Here is a 14,767-nt window from a genome sequence, read left to right as displayed (position 1 = left end):
TAGTAATGTTCTCTGGTGTCCCCTACACCTCAAAAGTAGAAATAGTCCTTGTCTCAACTGTGCAGTGTGTTTTATAACTATTCTATCTTCAATTTAAAATAAAGAATAACTAACTTCTCATGGGCATAGTGTTGTGAGGGATAGAAGGAATCAACAATGGATTTATACTAATCAGGAAAAAAATTAATTTATAATGAAACTATATCACCATCAGGGCAGCTAGGTAACACAATAGATAGAGTACTAGAGTCCAGAGTCATGATGGCAAAACTCTGGCACACATGCCAAAGATGGCACTCAGAGACCTCTTGGTGGGTACACTGCTGTCACCCACCAGAGTTAGTTACTGGAAAGGCAGAGGGACTTGGGTAGAGCTATTACCTTACCTCTCTCCACCATACCTCTCTGCCCTTCTGCCCAGCAGCCCAATGGAAATGCTTACTCCCTCCCCTGAGTAGAACACATGTGCCACTTCCTCCCTTTCTCCCACCCGTGTCTGGTATAATTATGGTGGCAGTGGGGGGTGGGACACTTAGTCTGGGGTGGGTGGTGGAACATGACACCCAGTCTGGAGTGGGGGGGACTCATCTAGAAGACACATCTTTGTGAGTTCAAACCTGGCCTCAAATACTTACTAACTATGACATCAGGCATTTTTTGCCTGCTTGCCTCAGTTTCCTCATCTGTAAAGTGATCTGGAAAAGGAAATTGTAAACCATTCCTGTATCTTGCCAAGAAAACCACAAATGGAGTCACAGAGTCAGACAAAACCAAAAATGACCGAACAGTGCAATAAATAAAGCCATCAGATCTCATAATCCCTGCCACCCATGAAATGTCATTCAGGCTTTGACCAGGAACTATTTTATTTCTCTTAAGGGGTTTAGTGCTTTAGCCTAGAACTATAATTAGCATTTGATATCCAGGGACAACTTTACAAAATTTCCCTAGGGAAATAAGCAGGATCTCAAATCAACTTTTAAGGGGTGTGGGGAGCAACAGCTGGTGACTCAGCAAATAGAGAGGTCTAAAATGAGAAGTCTTGGGTCCAAATTTGGCCTCAGACACTCCCTAGCTATTTGACCCTGGATAAATCATTTAACCCCAAGCCTAGCCCTTACTGCTCTTGTGCCTTGGAACTGATATCTAGTGTCAATTCTAAGATAGAAAGTAAGGGTTTAAAAAAAAAAGACAGTTACAGTTCTGAATTATCAAGGAGAGAGAACCTGAGACACTGAACCCCATAGGTAGAGATGCCAGAAAACCTTGGCTCTAATATTGGTTAAGCTATCTGGTAGAGGAGAGAGGAGGGGGAAATAGAGAGCAGGAAAAAAATTCACCTAGTAAATAGCCAGATGTGGGAGGGTGAGAGAGGGGAAGCTTGTCATCTGATCATTTCTAATTATAATTATTTATTCTTATCAACAGGGATACAAAACTCAGTTCTTTTTAGGAGTTTAGGCTTGTAACTTCTCCTAGCACCCTCTAAAGTTTTAGTACCCTGGAACAAAGCTCTTCAAACCTTGCCCTAGTTATTTCTCTGCTATTGACCTAGCAACATTTCTTCAAACTTGTCCATATCACATTGGAACTAGTTACCAAGTATATAGTGGTGTTTACATGTTATCAAAGTAACCTCTTTATGCATTTAGAGGGGCAAAGATGGTAAGGAAACAACAAGTTTATAGTGTTGTTTTGGAGTTTGGAAGTTTTACAAATAAACAACCAGTCACTCACCTGACTTTTTTTTCAACCCTATCCATTGACGTCATTGTAGACAGAGCCTTAACTCAGACTCCAAGGGTTTCATGTATGTCTTCATGTTTTCACTCCTCCTAGACTTGGACACTTACCATGTCCTTTCTGTGGGTTTGTTGTAATCTGGTCAAGGTTTGCAGCTAACAAGTACAAAGAAAATAGGAGCAAAGTAAAAAACAATAGTCAAGAAATCACTTTGAGTCCTTTGTTCCAATATTAATTACTTTTAAAAAAAATACAATAATCTCAATGGTATACTCCTTTATTTCCAATAGAACTCTTAAGGTTCTTGACACTGATTGAGAGGCAGCATGGTATAATGAGTTATAGCCTGGCCAAAAAAAGACCCAAGTTGGAATTTTGCTTAATTCACTTACTATCTCTTGGACCCTGGACAAATCTATTTATCTATCTTATCCTCAGTTTCCTTTGCTGTAAAATAGGGATAATAATTGGAACTACCTCACAAGGTTGCTGTAAGGATCAAATTAAATAGAACATGAAAGATGCTTTACAAACTTTAAAACCACATGTCAACTATTTTTGCTGTTGTAACAGCTATTGTTGTTACTGTTATTTTTCTTTTTAAAAGCAATGTCCAATATATTCCTAGTGGACTATCACAGGTCTATAGACAGGCTAAGGAACTGAATTATCCTAGAAACAACCAAAACTTTCAGTCAAGCTGATCAGACAAAAGGAGGTATCTTTTCTTTGCTAACAAGAAGGCAATGTAGTTATGGTTAAAAATAATGTTATTAACAATAATAAAGTGTTAAGAGCAGCTTTCTTAACATATATGTACCTCGTATATTTCCTAACTGGATTACAAAACACATATGAAATTATTCAAGGTATCATTATTAGAGATAAAAGAATTGCTATGTTGGATCAGGACCATATCTCATTTAATATAGTATTCTGTTTCCATTACAAATATGTCAGAGGAAGGTATGAATTTCCTCCTTGACATGTCTTAAATGTTAAGATGGGGTTATTTTGTCTCCTAAACCAGTCAATAAATTTGTGCCAGGCATTAAACTCAGCATTGGGGATTTAAAAAATAAAATAAAATAAAATAAAATAAAGCAAAGTATGGTCCCAGCTCTCAAGGAGCTCACAATCTGAAAGGGGATAGAACATTCAAATTACATACAAATAAGCTATATACAAGAAAAGTGGAAGTAATCAACCAAGAAAAGGCATTAAAATTAAAGGGGACTGGGAAGGACTTACTGAGGAATTTGAAATTTTATCAGGGACTTAAAGGAAGCCAAGAAGCAAAGAGGAAGAAGAGAATTCCAGGCAGGGGAGACAGCCAATGAAAATGAAGGGTCTGCTCTGCTAGGTGTCTTGGTGGATAGAGAGCCAGGCTGGAGTTGGGAGGACCTGAGTTTAAAACTGGCCTCAGACACTTCCTACCTGTGTGACTTTGGCAAGTCATTTAAACCTGTTTGCCTCAGTTTTCTCATCAGTAAAATGAGCTGGGGAAGAAAATAGCAAACCACTCCAGTACCTTGGCCAAGAAAACCCTAAATGGGGTCATGAAGAGTTGGACATGACTGAAACAACTGAATAATAAAAAATGTGGGGCATGGTTCTGAGCTGAAAGGATGGGAAAGGGGAAGCCATATGAAGTTTGAGAAGGAATAAAAAAAAATTTAGAAGATTCATTCTAGTGAATGAGATAGTGAGTTAATTAAGGGAATATCAAAGAATTGCCCTAAAGTAATGAGGGCCCAGTTGAGGTTATATTACATAAATTTATAGGGGACTCAGTCAATACTGTTTTGTGATTTTCTCCACCTTTGTTCAGCAGCATATATATAGGGCCAAAGATATGAGATAGTGAGAATGATTCAAACCCAAGGCCTAGCAGAGTAAAATTAGTAATAAAATAAAGTTAGAACTCAAGAGGAGTTCAGCTGGTATAGAGTTGAACTGGTTCACCAAAGGTTCAAAATGGTGGATGGAAAAAAGTATACCTAATCCAGGGATGATTGCCTGGGAAAGAATTATATGGATGAAAAACAGGGTTTGGTGTTACAAAACAGAGAGAGATGGATTGACATCAGATTATGGTCAATTGGATAAGGGAATTACAGAATTCATGAACAGAGACGTGGTGCATTTGTGGTTGATGGCAAGAGCAAGGATATGATCATCTTTGTATGTAGCTATATATGGCTCTCCTGCTCATGAATTCCAAGGTGTTATGTTCTTCAGACAAAAACTAGATAGCCACTTGTGAATAGGATGGATTAGTTGGCCAATGAAGTCCCTTCCCCCCTTAAATTCTGTGATTCTGTAAGTTTACTCAAACTCATATCAGAACATAGATCTTCCTTCTAGAATTGGAAGAGACCTCTGAGGTCACCCTACCCAACTTTCTTTAGACCTAGAGGATTAAGTAGTTTGCCCAAGGAAAAACATTTTTTTTTTGCTAATCCATGTCTCTATCCTTAGAGCATTTTATCTTGAGATGGGTGCCATGCTATTACTTATATATTAATCCAGACAATAATAAGTAATCAGGGAGCTTGTTCTCTTCCCTTCTCCAATCCCCTCACCTCCAAGCAAACACACTCACTGCCTTTTTCTTTTGGATGGTAATCTTCACCAGATTCCCTTTGTGCCAGATGGCCAACCCCCAGAGGCCTCAAAGTTGATGGGATCACTTGGATTCCAGATGTGTTTTGCTACTGTAGATCTGTGGTTAATATAATTGAAACTCTCCCCTTCTCTTACCATTTTTTTTCATTCCATAAATTGTGCTCAGTGGCATCCTTCTTCATGATCCTTGTAAGGGAGGATTTTTTAAATTTCAACTCTGCTCTTTCTAGTAGGCTTAATATAGTATTTAGGACTTTAGTTTCCATGAAATGGCAATAATGAGTTAAAATCTTGTTGATAAAATGCTGAATTCTAAAAATCCCATTAGACTACTAGCTAATAAGATGCATGATGTTCAGCTTGAGTAATGGAATTGCCAGATCACAGAATTCCTCAGTGTCTTCTATCTTAATATAGTGAATTTGTTCTGTATTCAATTATATTCTCTCCCTATTTTCAAAATAACCTTTTGTGAGTTAGTCAGTCCATTGCATTTAGATATCTGAAAAAAATTTATACTAATTTGCTCCAGATTTGAGAAATTCTTCCTAAAAGAAACCTATATTATTTTCCCAGTTGTGCTCATTAAAAGCACTGATTATTTCTGTGCTAGTGAACACATCTAAAAGAAAGAACATTACTGCATAAGAGATTTTGTCAAATTTATCTTGGTTTTATTTATACCTTATATTTTTATTTCACATTTATTTTTGAATATATCCCTCCCTCCTCTATGCAGTGACTTATTCCTTATAACAAAGAAAAATATGTTTTAATAAAGAAAGGGGGGAGCAGCTGGGTGGCTCAGTGGATTGAGAGCCAGGCCCAGAGATGGGAGGTCCTGGGTTCAAATTTAGCCTCAGACACTTCCTAGCTGTGTGACTCTGGGCAAGTCACTTGACCCCCATTGCCTAATCCTTACCATTCTTCTGACTTAGAACCAATACACAGTATTGATTAGCAAGGATAGAGCTCTGAGCCTCAAATCAGAAAGATTCATCCTTATGAGTTCAAATCCAGCCTCAGACACTTTCTAGCAGTGTAACCATAGGCAAGTCACTTACCCTATTTGCCTCTGTTTCTGTAAAATGAACTAGGGAAGGAAATGGCAAACCACTACAATATCTCTGCCAATAAAATCCCAAATGGGGTCACAAAGAGTCTGGCATGACTAATCAACAGCAAACAATAAAGATATCTGAATCTAATAGTGTATGTAATATTCTACAACCATCACTGCTCACTTTTTATAGGAAAGTTTTACAGGACTCAGAACCAATCTGATGAATTTGGGGGATAGTATGAAGGAATTTATCTTCTTAAATTTCCAACTTAAAAAGACTACAAATCAATATTTTGGAATCCATTCTTTATTTTTCTAAATTCTAATATGGTCTGAATTTCTGACAAGTAGTCACAGACTGCCAGAAATCCCCTTTCTGTATATAATATTGAGTATAACAGATGCTAGAATAGAGGCTTATCTCATATTTTAAAGTGGCTGACTTTGCCAAAGCAGAGGCCCCTATCCGATTCCTGTCATTTAAAGAGATTATTTAGTTCAAATATCTTCCAGCTCCAAAATTCTATGACTCTCTAAGTGTTGATGGCCACTTTGGTAATTTATAGATTCTGTCCGCATCTTATATAAGAGAATTGATATTGGCCAAGATTTCAAACAAAAACAAACAAACCTTTTATCATGTTTTTCAAATCTAGGAGGTGAGAAACTAGCAAAAGGCTTAAATTCCATATGCTACATTATATTTTCCAAGAGATGAATAAAGGCTTTTACAACCCATTTATAACATTTTAAAGAGAAATTTACTTCATTGTGGTCTTTTAATAAATGTTCTACATGAATATTACAATATGAGATGACCAATTGTCCCATGAAATGATCTATCTTGTCACTTTGGTATACATGATGAAGTCACCCACATTATTGTGGTCATTGTTATCAGTACCAATGGGAGGAACATCTATTTTTGAGTTCATAGGAAACTTCAAACGTGAGAACTCTCTACAAAAGCAGATCAGCAATTTAGGGTCTTAGGGATTTGTCTAGGGAACACCAAGAGGTTAAGGGACATCTCCATGGTTATACATTAATTATGTGGCAAAGGCAAGATTGGAACCTAGATCTTCCTGACTCCAAATTCAGATCTCTATTGAAATTACACCATGCTATTTATTCCTTGATAACAAATAATAGGTGACATCTATATAACACTGCAAATTTTATGAAATACTTTACAATTTGAGCCCTATAAAACCTAAAGGAAAATGTTACTTCTGTCATTTTTAATTGAGGCAATTTGAGTTTATACTGCTTAATTGATTTGCCAATATTCACAAGGCTAAATGTATAGGAGGCAGGATCAAACCCCCAAACTCCCAGTGTAATATTTCACCCATACACCAAGCTCCATCTCTATTTACCTCTTCAGGGAGAATCAGGACATCATCCTTACATTTTGACTGCAACTCTCTTTCATCCTTTGCTTCTTTTATAATAAAAAATTATAGTAAAAAGTTTGATATGATTCAGTTCCCTTTGATGTGTCTCTCCATTCATTTGGTCAATGGACATGGATTTCATACTTAAGAGTACTTCTCAGCAAATTCTACTTCCTTTACCACCACTCTGCCACTATAGCTATAGAATCAGAAGAGATCCACTCATAACTGAGAATCATTTTTAAGGCATTTTTCAGTCATAGGATGTTATGGTTTGCAATAATTTATTATCACATCATGGCCAACTTCCAGGTGATGAGATTTTCACTGAGTTATTTAGGCTGGACTTCAGAAAGACTATATCTAAGTCTGTTGCTGAGACTATTTTTCAAACCTTTTTAGTGTGGAAGAATCTATTTTAATAACACCAATTTTGAGAACCAAGGTCACCTGATGTCATTTTAAGACATTTGGAGCAGCTGGGTAGCTCAGTGGATTGAGAGCCATGCCTAGAGATGGGAGGTCCTGGGTACAAATCTGACCTCAGACACTTCTCAGCTGTGTGACTCTGGGCAAGTCATTTAACCCCCATTGCCTAGTCCTTACCATTATTCTGCTTTGGAACCAATACACAGTATTGATTCCAAGATGGAAGGTGAGGGTTTTAAAAATAAATAAAAAATAAGACACTTGGAGTTATAGATTGTGTATGTGCCTATAGCATAATTCTCTATGTATAGGAGCACTCCTGTAAACACACAATGAATGAATGAATTCTTTCATATGGAGTCACTGTTCAGGCTGACAAGAATAGCTTTGTGCTACTTCTTAGACTCCTTTGTACTTTATATCATCCTAATTGGATTTATGTTCAATAGCTCTAGGGGTATACAAATCTAATATCAAGCATAAAAGGAATCACCTTTAGTTCAATTCTATAATCACTGGACAATTACCACCACAATTATAGCTGATTCATGACAATTCTAGCCCATGGTGTCTCCTAGAGTGAAGGAGTTGAAAATAGACAATTAATAACTAAATCTCCTTAGCAACCAGGAGTGAGTACCCTCCTGGGCATATGAGAGAGAAGAATTGGATTCAACAAGTAAAAAAAAATGTCCATTTGCAACAATAGGTATCTCATGCTTGGAAACACCCTTCCAAATGAGAATTAAAATGTGTCACCTTTTTGATTTGCTCCAGAGCTGTTGCTAAGGGAAGATCACTGATTAATGACACTTTAAGTCATCTTTCTACAACTAATGACTAAAACAGAAGACAATAGAATATAGTAGCAGTTTCAGGAGTGAATTCATGAAACATTGTGTAATATGCTTTGGAAGTCCATAGCACCTTAAGTCTTTAAATTCTCTCACACTAAATTCCCTACCTAAGAAATTCCTCCCTCCTAGTTTACTCACCACCTATTTGGGGGCAAACCTGATAGCACTAAATCTTATTTGCCATACATTTAAATACTGATAGACAAAATGGAGAATAATGGAATCTTTAGGTAGTACATATATGGAGCTTTCATGCACATGACCTTGGACTAGTATGGTTGAGGTTTCTGATCATTGTTTCTGATTCTGATCAAAATTCTGATCAACATTGAAATGAATCACATTCATTTTCAAAGTGTTGCAGGTACTCATATTCCTGAAAGCTACTAGGCAGGAAAAAAGGAGGCAGTTGGGAATTTCTTATTTACATAAAGAGAAAAAAATTTTTTTCTTAACAGAAAAAGAAATTGTCTCTCTACCTTCTTTCTCCCCAAAGTTCTCCTTTCAGATTTATTTCACTGGATTTAAGAGGGTCTTTTTTTCTTTGTAAATTGAATTAGAGATTTATTTTCTATTCTTTAATGGAAACAAAATGGCAGAGCAACTAGGTGGTACAATGGATAGAGCAACAGGACTGGAATTGGGAGACCTAGGTTTAAACTGTCCTCATCATGTACTTTCTAGATGTGTGACTGGGTAAGTCACTTAACCCTCTGTGTCTAACCCTTGACTTTCTGTCTTAGATACTATATAACTAATATATCTAAATGAGGGTCTTAAAAAAAAAGACAGAAAGAAGCAAAATGTCAATATATAAGGATGGAAAGAAACCTCTGATTTCCAGTTTGGGAGTCAGAGGATCTTGGTTCATATCTCAGCACTGTCACTGTGACATACAAGTCCCTTAATCTCCGAAGGAGTTGGACTAGACAATCACTGAATTTCTTTCTGGTTCTATAATTAAGAAACTACTCAACTAGTTGCTAGACTTGGAATCAGGGGGAACTAGATACAAATGTTGCCTCTAACATTTGCTAGTATCCTGGGAGAGAATTTAATCACTCTGAGCCTCAGTATTACCATTTGTAAAACAGAGTTGATAATATCTATAATACCTTCCTAACACATTTATTATAAAGCTCAAATGACATAATGACTATAAACCACAAGAATATTATGGGAGAAGCCATCTTGCCCTTTGAAGAATCCTCTTCTCCCTCCCTTCTCTGATTCAGCTGCCTTGGTTGCTGAGTTCTTCTAGACTCCCTGGCTTCAAAAAGCCATTCTAAAAGGAATCAGAAAGACTTGGGGCTGAAAGGGACTGTGAGGGTTCACTTAGTTCATTTTTGCAGCCTCGGGCAGGACCACACAGAATCTATTTTATTTCTCAAATCTCTAGAGAAAGAGATTCCAGAACCACCCTCTGTAGTCCATTTTAATGTTTAACAGTCCTTACTGACTTTCTTGGGCTTTACCCAAATCCCTGAAGCCCATTTGCTCTTGCTCTGTCCTCAGTACAGATGGCCAACAGTCCCCCACAAATAAGAAGAATGTAGTTAAGTCATCACTCTACTTTCTCTTTGGACTCAATAATAACAGTTCATTTTACCTATCTTTATTGATCTTCTTTTCCAACACTTAAATCATCTTACCATTTTGGGGCTTTTTTCAAAGTTGTTTCCAAGTTCTTAATGTTCTTCTCTGGAGCCCACAATTTGAATATACATCTGACTACTAAGGTCTGAGTTTGGGTTGGCTAATAATTCCTCCACATTTTAATCCTATTTATGTCTTATAGCAGAATATAGACCTGTGTTGTCTATATGTATTTTAAACTTCAGTGTTGTTGACCTGAATAATCCTGTTATCTTGGTCTTTTGAAAAATATATACATTTGCACAAAGCATTCATCTTTTATTTTTGTATTCTACCACCCCTTGACCCATCCCCATCCATAATAAATAATAACAGCCTGTCAATGTTCAAATATAGGCATATTTATAGAGGAGCACTGGGCTGAGGTGTAAAAACTTCCATATTGGCCTTTATTTTAGAAACCATCACATCAATTAAAATTGTTACAAGATTCCCCCCCCCACCCCGTTTTCTACAAAGATAATGCTTTTATAGGCTCTATTTCCCCCCTCTATTTAATTTTGGCAGAATTTTCCATTTTTCTTGTTTTTCCAGCAAAATTCTGGCAGAGGGAGATCTGGGGAAAAAAAGCTGTATAATACTAAGGCAAAAAGTGCGCCAATTTAGTTTGGCATCTGCTTGATTAGAAATGAATCTAAAGTGGTACAAGTGTTTTTGGCTATTTCTGTATAAATGCTATTTAAATCCCAGGTTTTCTTTTTTCTAGTGGAATAAAAAATGATTACAACACATGAAGTCTGCAATTTGTAATTCATTAGTCTCTCTGAAGGCCTCTGCTCCAGAAAGAGAGTAACCGAGAGTAACCTTATCTGGCGTATGTTGTTTGCTATGCAGTGTCCAGTTACTATCTCCAGAAGAAAATAATCCCCACAGAGTGTGTTGTCCTGACAAGTGGACTTTCGTTGCCTTTAAGCAGGAGAAACATCATTAAAGAAACAATCCAGCCTAACCAGTAGAACTTGGGAAAAACTAATCCTGGTCCTACAAGAGTGTCCTCCAAAGACAAAGGAAGCTTTGAGTCCTCCTTTCCCCTCTGACTACACAGGCACTTGTTGGTCTTACACTCATAAAATAAGCTTCTGTGTAATGATTCCCAAGTATTGGAAATGATTCAAACAAAATCTATTAGAACTGAACATTGAATAGGGTATGTGTCAAATCTAGATCATTTATTATTCTATGTGGATGTAAGTCATGGGGGTGTGTAGCTAATAACTTGAATATAATTTTTCCTGAATGTGAAATATATCAACTAAATAATTCTGCCCTTCATTTAAATCTTATAACTGCTATTAACAACTTAGTTGAATAACTTAGATATCATCCTCATACCATTTAGAGATGAAACTTAAAGAACAACAAATAAATGTGGAATGGTACAAATCTACCAATAGTTCTAGGATGACCTAGTCTCATTCACATACTAGAGGAATATCACTTAACAATACTAAATCTGGAAGTGCAATTGGGCTTGGTCAAAAATATACAGAAAGAGAAGAGATAAACTAGGTATACAGAATGAGATATTTCTGGATATGATCAATATGGGAATTTGGTTTGTTTGAGTACTTGTTACACACAAAGATTTTATTTTTCTCTTTCTGGTGATGGGGTGATGAAAAGGAGAGAAAATAATTGCTTAATTGAAAAATATATTTTTATCTGAAAACCACATATATTTGCACACACAAATATATATGTGTGTACATATATAAATAAAGTCAATACTGGAGATAACACAATTTTACTCAGAGAGGAAATTCCTTTCCAAAGGAATACAAACGATCCTTCCTTACTTGCTTCTTAACCCTCTGAAACCTATCTCCAATGTCAACGCTCAACTAAAATATCTTTCTTCAAAGTTACCAATGATGTCTTGATTTCTAAATCTGATAGCCTTTTCTTAATTTTCCTTTTCAACATCTCTGCAGATGTTGCACACAACTACCATCTCCTCCCTTGATGATCTTTCTGATTTGTTATGACATTATTCTCTTGTGGTTCTGCTCCTACCAGTATGATCACTCCTCAGTTTCCTTTTGCTGGATCATCATTTATGTTCCTCCTTTTAACTATGTGTGTCCCTCCATTCTTTGTCCTGGACCCTCTTCTTGTCTCTCTCTCTCTCTCTAATCTACTTTGTGACCTCATCAGGACTCAAAGGTTTAACTAAAATTTCTATGTACTTGACTATATATATATACGTATATGTATATATATATATATATATATCCAGTCCTAGTCTCTCTTCTGAGTTCCAACTCTGAATTTAGGACTGGATATGCCAAAGGTATCTCAAACTCATCATGTCTGAAACAGAACTCATTATCTTCCTTCTTCCCCACTCCCCCTCCCCAAATTTGGACTCTTCTGAACTTCCTTGTATTTGTTGATAACAACACCCTTCCTCCAGTTGCTGGTTTAGATCTTAGTATTTTCCTTGATTCCTGACCCCTTTTTACCTCACATATCCAATCAGTTACCATATCTTGTCACCTCTAACTCTACATCATCTTTTGTATTTGTACCCTGGTCCAAGTCCTTATCTCTTACCTGAACTATTGCAATAGCATCCTAATTGGCCATCTTCTTCGAGTCTCTTCCCATTACAGTTTTTCCTCTACATAGCTGATAAAGTGGTTTCCCTAAAATGTCTGACCATAATTACTACCCTGTTCAAGGAGCGAAAATGGCTTTACAATGCCTTTAGGGTAGAATATAAATTCCTTCATTTGGCTTTTGAAGCCCTTCACAATACAATCCCAATCTACCTTTTCATTTTTTTACATACTACTTTTCTTTCACATTGTGTAATCCAGTTATATTGGCTTTCTTCCTATTCCTCACACATCTCATGTTTCTCCAATCCTCCCATTCTCCTCATGCTTTGACACTATCATCATGCCCCCTCAACCTATTAGAATCTCCTATCTCCTTCAAAATTTAGCTCAAACTCTTACCTTCTACATGAAGCTTTCCCCAGTTCTTATAGATGCTAGTACCCACCCTACCCCTACCAGTGACTAGAATATTCCACCTCTGAGATTGTGGCTATACCAAAGAATTGAGGAAATATTTATTATCATTTTTGTTGCTGACTTTTTTTCTGTTGAAATCTTTCTGGTTGGCTTTGCCTCATCAAGTTCAGGTAGTATAATTGAATATGGCACAACCTTTTTACATGTTCAGTGACTAAGGGCTAACTCTTTAATAGTTACATAAATAGCTATGTCTGAAACTAGTAACCTTTAGCCTTCCTCAGCCTATGTCACTCATTTTCTGCAAGGTTAAGGCTTGTTAATTATCACCCAGTTATGGATCAAATTTTATTTTACTCTCAACTGACTCTCCCTTTGTATGAATATTTGGGAATAAGAATTTTTAAAGGAAAATATTAAGTTCAAGAAGAGTGTTTATAAGAACCCCAGGTAAGCCTTCTCTCTGGTCTCCTTCCCTTTCTCTATGATTCCCTGTACATTCCAGAGTAAGAATGGGGTGATTATACCCACTTGAGATAATCTTTCTTTTAAAAGGAATCTCCAACCTTAGGTAGTTTTTCTAATGCTACATCTTTTAGAAGGCTATCATATTAATGTCTCTGCTTTTGTAGGTTCCTCTCACTATTCAATAATCATTTTGCATCTGCTTCTCTACCTTTCTTTCCAGGAAAATTATCTTCAGGCTGGAAAGAGTAGGACAATAATAGTTAAGAAAGATTTGAATCCCTAGATAACTGATGAGATAGCACGAGAGCACCTAGCTTCTACAAATGAGGTCAAGTCACTAGGTTTGATTGAATTTCTTTCCCTACAGAGAAAGAATTTGGAGATGAGATAACCAAATTATAATTGGTAATCTTTAATGAAGATTAGAGCAAAAGATATAGATCAAAATGTTATTCTAGTTTTCAAAAAATATGGATTCTCAAAACTGATGTTTATGTCAGTCCCTGGAAAAATTTAAAGATGAATTATTAAATATCCACCACTGTGAGAGTAATTACTAAAAGATAATAAGAGTTGACTCATTATGCCAAACTAACTGAATTTCCTTTTTACTTAATTTCCTTTTTTACTAAAGGGAATGTTGTATGCCACTGGATTTCAACAAGATATTTCCCATAGTCCCTCATTATATGATATATACAAGACAGAAAAATATGGTACTCATACTCATACTCATACATCACCAGGTTGGTGATTGGCCTGACAAAATCTTAAATGATGGAGATCTTGGAAAGGATTCCTGGGTAAGGAAAAGGAAAATGGACTCTTGATTCACCTAAAAAGAAGAGATAATATAACTTTATCATTGAATTGGATTAGAAGGCTGTTTGTTAAGCCTATTGTTAGGATAGGGGGATAGAGGTGGGGAGAAGGACCATCAGAATGATTCTTGACTTTGCCTCAGAAGGAATTCCAAAGCTTGGTCTTGCTTAAATGTCTTCAGGTAATATACTTTGAGAAGGATTTCTTTGTGGTTTTATTGGGAAGTATGTTTAGTAAAAAGAAAGTCTATTCATTTTTTAAAATTCTTAAAACTCTCCAAATTTTGTACAATTTTAATCAACAAATATTTTATTGAGGACCTATGTTGTGTTTAGAACTATGATCTAATGGATAAAATAGAAATAGAATATGTGGTCCATGTTCTCAAGAAGCTTTCAAATTGATGGAGAGATAAGACTAACACACATGGCATAATTTATTTTTAGTATGGGCCTAAAATTTTTATCAGGAAACAGAACTCATGAACATTTCCAACTATTCCACAATTTACAGTTTTAGAAAGTTACCTGCCATATTGAGATGTTAAATTAGTCACTCATGTCAAAAGCAAGACCTGAACCCATCTTTTCAAATGAAAGACCAAATCTCCAGCCAATAAACGACCCTGCTTCTCATGAAGACTATGCACTAAATTGTGTAGTATAAACTATAAGTGCTATAGTTCAAAAGTAAGAGAGATTATTGTAGACAAAAGTAATAAGGGAA

General features: G+C 36.2%; 1 protein-coding gene and 1 long non-coding RNA gene across 2 annotated transcripts in view; one reads left to right on the top strand and one right to left on the bottom strand.

Moving 5' to 3' along the window:
* Nucleotides 1-14,767, top strand: part of SGK1 (serum/glucocorticoid regulated kinase 1) — a 159,479-nt gene that overhangs the window by 84,956 nt on the left and 59,756 nt on the right. The gene's annotated exons all lie outside the window — the stretch shown is intronic.
* LOC103100447 (uncharacterized) overlaps nucleotides 1-14,767 on the bottom strand; it is a 65,478-nt gene that overhangs the window by 25,213 nt on the left and 25,498 nt on the right. The window contains exon 3 of the long non-coding RNA XR_001627158.2: nucleotides 1,738-1,898. This is a non-coding gene — a long non-coding RNA (uncharacterized LOC103100447). The remainder of the gene's footprint in view (nucleotides 1-1,737; nucleotides 1,899-14,767) is intronic.

The sequence above is a fragment of the Monodelphis domestica genome, chromosome 2 (genome assembly GCF_027887165.1).
Source record: "Monodelphis domestica isolate mMonDom1 chromosome 2, mMonDom1.pri, whole genome shotgun sequence".
NCBI classification, from domain to species: domain Eukaryota; kingdom Metazoa; phylum Chordata; class Mammalia; order Didelphimorphia; family Didelphidae; genus Monodelphis; species Monodelphis domestica.
Note: the sequence above shows the minus strand (reverse complement) of the source record. Positions and strands in the feature narration are given on the sequence as shown.